Here is a 6,000-nt window from a genome sequence, read left to right on the forward strand (position 1 = left end):
GTCCCCTTCTCCTCCTGCCCCCAATCCCTCCCAGCATCAGGGTCTTTTCCAATGAGTCAGCTCTTCCCATCAGGTGGCCAAAAGATTGGAGTTTCAGCTTCAGCATCAGTCCTTCTGATGAACACCCAGGACTGATGTCCTTTAGGATGGACTGGTTGGATCTCCTTGCAGTCCAAGGGACTCTCAAGAGTCTCCTCCAACACCACAGTTCAAAAGCATCAATTCTTTGACTCTCAGCTTTCTTTATAGTCCAACTCGCACATCCACACATGACAACTGGAAAAACCATAGCGTTGTCTAGACAGACCAATGTTGGCAAAGTAATGTCACTGCTTTTTAATATGCTGTCTAGGTGTGTCATAGTTGTTTTTTTTTTTTTTCTCCAAACAGTAAGCATCCTTTAATTTCATGTCTGCAGTCACCATCTGTAGTGATTTTGGAGCCCCTCAAAATAGTCTGTCGCTGTTTCCAATGTTTCCCCATCTATTTGCCATGAAGTGATGGGACCAGATGCTATGATTTTGGTTTTCTGAGTGTTGAGTTTTAAGCCAGGTTTTTCACTCTCCTTTTTCACCTTCATCAAAAGGCTCTTTAATTCCTCTTCACTTTCTCTTTTTACAACCTGTAAGTATGAGAAGCAGCTTTTCGGGCATTATGAGGAGAGGAGCTGACGTGCCTTTATCAGGGTTTTCGCTGGTGTCTTACTGTTTTCTTTAAGGCAGCGTGGTGAGCGTGGGTGACCGTGGGCAGTTGCGGGCACAGCTATATCCGGCGGGAGAAACCACAGTTTCCACCTGCCTGTCTCTGCCTGTCTCTGGGCTGGTGGGACCCCGAGGTGGGCGGTAGGAGGAGGCGGCCCCGGGATGGGGTGACCCAGCTCCCAGCAGAGTGGCACAGCGCTTTCCCCCTTCCGGGTGATGACTCAGCCTGGCTTCCTCTTGCAGGGCCAGCGGGCGGTGGGCACCCTCCTGAGTGGGCCGGTTGATGTAGAAAATTCTGCGGGACAGTCAATTTTCTCGGATTAAACCCCCGGCCAGGGACAGCTCTTTAAGGTCTGCCTCCCACGCTGGAAACGGTGGAATCGCTGTGGTCCTGTCTACAATTCCTCTCGACACGAGAGGAAAATTTATTCCAAGAGCGTTTGTTGAGCTCCCAGGTAAAAACAGGCCCCACTGGTCATACCAAGCGGCTCACTGCCAAAGAATCTGCCTGCAATGCTAGAGACACAGGAGACCCAGGTTCCATCCCTGGTTCGGGAAGATCCCCTGGAGAAGAATCCACATCTCTGGTGTCTCCTGCATTGGCACACAGGTTCTTTAGCCCCCGAGCCATCAGAGGAGACCTTGATTAAATAAGGTGTGCTTAATATTCTTATGCCTTTCTCGGCTTCTGAACAAGCATCCCAAGAACCCCAAACCATCAAAATAACAACAGCTCAGAGCTACAAAAGATCCAAGCTGCTGGAAATCCAAGCTGAGGAAGCCCAAGAATTTCTTCTTCTTCTTTCTTCTTTTTTAAGCCAAAAGCCTGAACCATCTCCCGTGTGTGTCAGAGGACATTTCTGCTTCTTCCGCGATGCCTTTTCAGCCACAGTCTTTTATTAGAAACAAACGGTAGAAGGCTAAGAAGTGCGAGCTCCCACACGCCCCGCCTCCAGCTTTTTTTTTTTTTTTTAAAAGCCTGCCTGCCCGTGACCTCCAGCAACCTCACATTCCTTGCACAGAGCATCTGATATTAGAGCAGATTGCGTTCATGCCGACCTAAGTGGTATCACATGTTATCTTGCCGCCCGCACTGGGGGGAGCCTGTTCACATGTTATCGCTGCTGCGGACCAACCTCGGAGCGCACGACCATCGCCACCTCCCAGCGGCTGACGCCGCGGGTGAGCACCCCCCCTCCACCATCGCCGGACCTGCCTTTCCGGCCCGTGACCTTCTCTCCACGCGGCAGTGACTCCTGACAAGTCTCCGGAGGGCTGCAGAGTGGTCCAGGCGTCCGTCACACGTGTTTTCTCTAACCCGAGGTGAAAGCATGCTGTTGGGATGCTATTTTCAGTCTCTCTCCCTCTCTTTTCTGCATGTGTTATTAAGAAAGCGGTGTCGGCTGTTGAACACCCTCCAGCCTGCTGCGGTGCTCACGCTTCCAGGGCATTTTCCATCCTGTTGTCGTGGTTCTGACTCAAAGGTAGCCCCCTTTCCCACGGGGACCCTTGTCAACCAGCCTTGCAGGGGTGCTGTTCAGGCGCTCAGTCGTGTCCAACTCTTTTGTGACCCCATGAACCGCAGCACGCCAGGCCTCCCTGTCCATCACCAACTCCTGGAGTTTGCTCCAACTCACGTCCATCGAGTCGGTGATGCCATCCAACCATCTCATCCTCTGTCGCCCCCTCTCCTCCTGCCTTCAGCCTTTCCCAGCATCAGGGTCTTTTCCAGTGAGTCTGCTCTTCACATCAGGTGGCCAAAGGATTGCAGTTTCAGCTTCAGTCCTTCCAATATTCAGGACCAGTCTCCTTTAGGAGGGACTGGTTGGATCTCCTCGCGGTCCAAGGGACTCTCAAGAGTCTTCTCCGACACCACAGTTCAAAAGCATCAATTCTTCGGCGCTCGGCTTTCTTCACAGTCCAACTCTCACATCCATACGTGACCACTGGAAAGACCATAGCTTTGACTTTATAGACCTTTGTTGGCAAAGTGATGTCTCTGCTTTTTAATACGCCGGCTAGATTTGTCATAGCTTTTCTTCAACTAGCCTACAATAAAAATTTAAAAAGAAAAGACAAGCAAAAAGAAAACTGAGGCCACCTCTTACTATTTGTACCCTCCAAGGACTGGCTTTTCCTCCCCCTCAGTGTAATTCTCCAGAAGTCGATTCAAGCCGCTCCGCTTGTTACAGGTCCGTTATTGTGAGTGACATTCCCAATACTGTGCATTTTTGCCTGTAGTTTTACTGCGATGGGGGCACACAACACCTTACAAGTTTAAGGAATACAGCCTAGTGCGTTTACTAGTATGCATCATGAAATGGGTTTAGTGATGGTCCCCCATCTTGTACAAATACAACATTAAAGAAATGAAATTCTCTTCCTTGTGGTGAGAACTCAGGATTGCTCTCTTAACAGTTTTTATATCAAGTACTGTGCATTTCACAACAAAAACGGGAAGACCCGTCTCCCTCAAACGTGTCTGTTTGTGGGACTATTTGCCTCTGTGTTTCTCAGTGATGTGTGTGCACACCTGTGGCTAATAAATGCATTTGTGGGAAAAGCTGAGGACCCCATGCTAATGAATCCGTCTGAAGTCAGGAAATTGGTACTTGAACCGATCAGCAAGTAAAGATGAATGAAGACAAAAAAGAGTAAATCGAGAAAAAAAAAAAAGTGAACCACATGGGAGCCTCAAAAGTCTGAACACAGAGTGGCCGTGTACCTGAGAATTCCACTCCTCGGTGGATACCCCAAAAGAATGGAAAAGAGGAGCTCAAACAAATATTGTAGGTAAATGGTTATAATAATGTGATTGACAACAAGCAAAAGGTAGAAACAGCCCAAGTGTCCATGGATGGATGGATGGATGGATAGTTCATTGTGGGGGTGGATGGATGGGTGGGTGAGTGGATGGATGGATGAGTGGGTAGATGGATGGGCGAATGGATGAGTGGATAGACGAGTGGGTGGATAAGTGCATAAATGAATGGATGATGGATGGATGGGTGGGTAGATGGATGGATGGATGGATGATGAATGGATAGATGTGTGGGTGGATGGATGGATGAATGGATGATGAATGGATGGACGTGTGGGTGGGTGGATGGATGGATGGATGGGTGGATGATGGATAGATAGATGATGGGTGGATGATGGATGGTTGGGTGGATGGGAGGATGGATGATGGATGCCTGCATGAAGGATGGATGGATGGGTGGGTGGATGGATGAGTGGATAGACGAGTGGGTGGATAAATGCATAAATGAATGGATGATGGATGGATGGGTGGGTAGATGGATGAATAGGTGGATGAGGAATGGATGGATGGGTGGGTGAGTGGATGGATGGATGGGTGGATGATGAATGGATAGATGATGGGTGGATGATGGATGGATGGGTGGATGGGAGGATGGATGATGGATGCATGCATGAATGATGGATGGATGGATGGGTGGGTGGATGGATGAGTGGATAGACGAGTGGGTGGATAAATGCATAGATGAATGGATGATGGATGGATGGGTGGGTAGATGGATGAATGGGTGGATGAGGAATGGATGGATGGGTGGGTGAGTGGATGGATGGATGGGTGGATGATGAATGGATAGATGATGGGTGGATGATGGATGGATGGGTGGATGGGAGGATGGGTCAGTGTGGGGGTGGATGGATGGGTGAATGGATGATGAATGGATGGACGTGTGCGTGGGTGGATGATGGATGATGGGTGGATGATGGATGGTTGGGTGGATGGGAGGATGGATGATGGATGCCTGCATGAAGGATGGATGGATGGATGGGTGGATGGATGAGTGGATAGACGAGTGGGTGGATAAATGCATAAATGAATGGATGATGGATGGATGGGTGGGTAGATGGATGAATGGGTGGATGAGGAATGGATGGATGGGTGGGTGAGTGGATGGATGGATGGGTGGATGATGAATGGATAGATGATGGGTGGATGATGGATGGATGGGTGGATGGGAGGATGGATGATGGATGCATGCATGAATGATGGATGGATGGATGGATGGGTGGATGATGAATGGATAGATGATGAATGGATGGTGGGTGGATGATGGATGGTTGGGTGGATGGGAGGATGGGTGATGGATGCATGCATGAATGATGGATGGATGGATGGGTGGGTAGATGGATGGGCGAATGGATGAGTGGATAGACGAGTGAGTGGATAAGTGCATAATTGAATGGATGATGGATGGATGGGTGGGTAGATGGATGAATGGATGGATGATGAATGGATGGGTGTGTGGGTAGATGGATGAATGGATGGATGATGAATGGATGGATGATTGATGGATGATGGGTGGATGATGGATGGATGGGAGGATAGATGATGGATGCATGCATGAATGATGGATGGATGGATGGGTGGGTGGGAGGGTGAGTGGATAGACCAGTGGGTGGATAAACACATATATGAATGGATGATGGATGGGTGGCTGGATAAATGGGTGGATGATGAATGAATGGATGGATGATGGTTGGATGGATGTGTGGGAAATGGATGGATGAAAAATACACACTGGGGTCCATGCTCAAGGAACATTATGCAGCCGTGAAAAGCAGTGGAGTCTGACCCAGGCTACAACGTGGATGGACCTTGAACACAGGATGCTCAGTGAGACGGGCAGACACAGAGGGACACACAGCGTGTGATTCCACCTGTAGGAAATGTCCTGGACAGGCAAATCCACGGAGACAGGAGGTGGGTTAGCACTTGCCGGGGGCTGGAGGAGGGGCTGGGGCAGTGACTGTTGCAGATGGGGTCTCCTTGGGGGGATGAGAACGTCCTGAAACTTGACAGAGGTGGTGGTTATACGCGCGGCGAGCATGCTAAGAAGCTTTCAAATGTCTGCTCCACGCGCAGGTGCGAATTATGTCTCCATAAGGCAACTGATCCAATGAAATAAGAACACTTCCTGTTGCAGTCCCATCCCAGCGCCCAGGCCTGCCTGCTTGGGTCCTCGCTCTGGGGGGGTAACCTGTGGGGTCTCAGCCTCGCCTGGGGTGAGGACTGTGTGGTGTAGATAAGGCGTGAGGACCCCCAAGAAGCCAAGTTTGAATCTCTGCCCAGAGTTAATTCCAATCAGAGGGCAGTGCCTGCCAGAAAGCCCCCTTCCCATGTGGGAGATTCCCCCCCATCCCCACCACCAGACGCCAGACATCTCTTTGCTCTGAAGTTTGCATTTCTTCAGATGGTAAAGAATCCGCCTGCAATGCGGGAGACCCGGGTTCAATCCCTGGGCCGGGAAGATCCCCTGGAGGAGGG

This window comes from Muntiacus reevesi, chromosome X (assembly GCF_963930625.1).
Source record: "Muntiacus reevesi chromosome X, mMunRee1.1, whole genome shotgun sequence".
In the NCBI taxonomy this organism is placed as follows: Eukaryota; Metazoa; Chordata; class Mammalia; order Artiodactyla; family Cervidae; genus Muntiacus; species Muntiacus reevesi.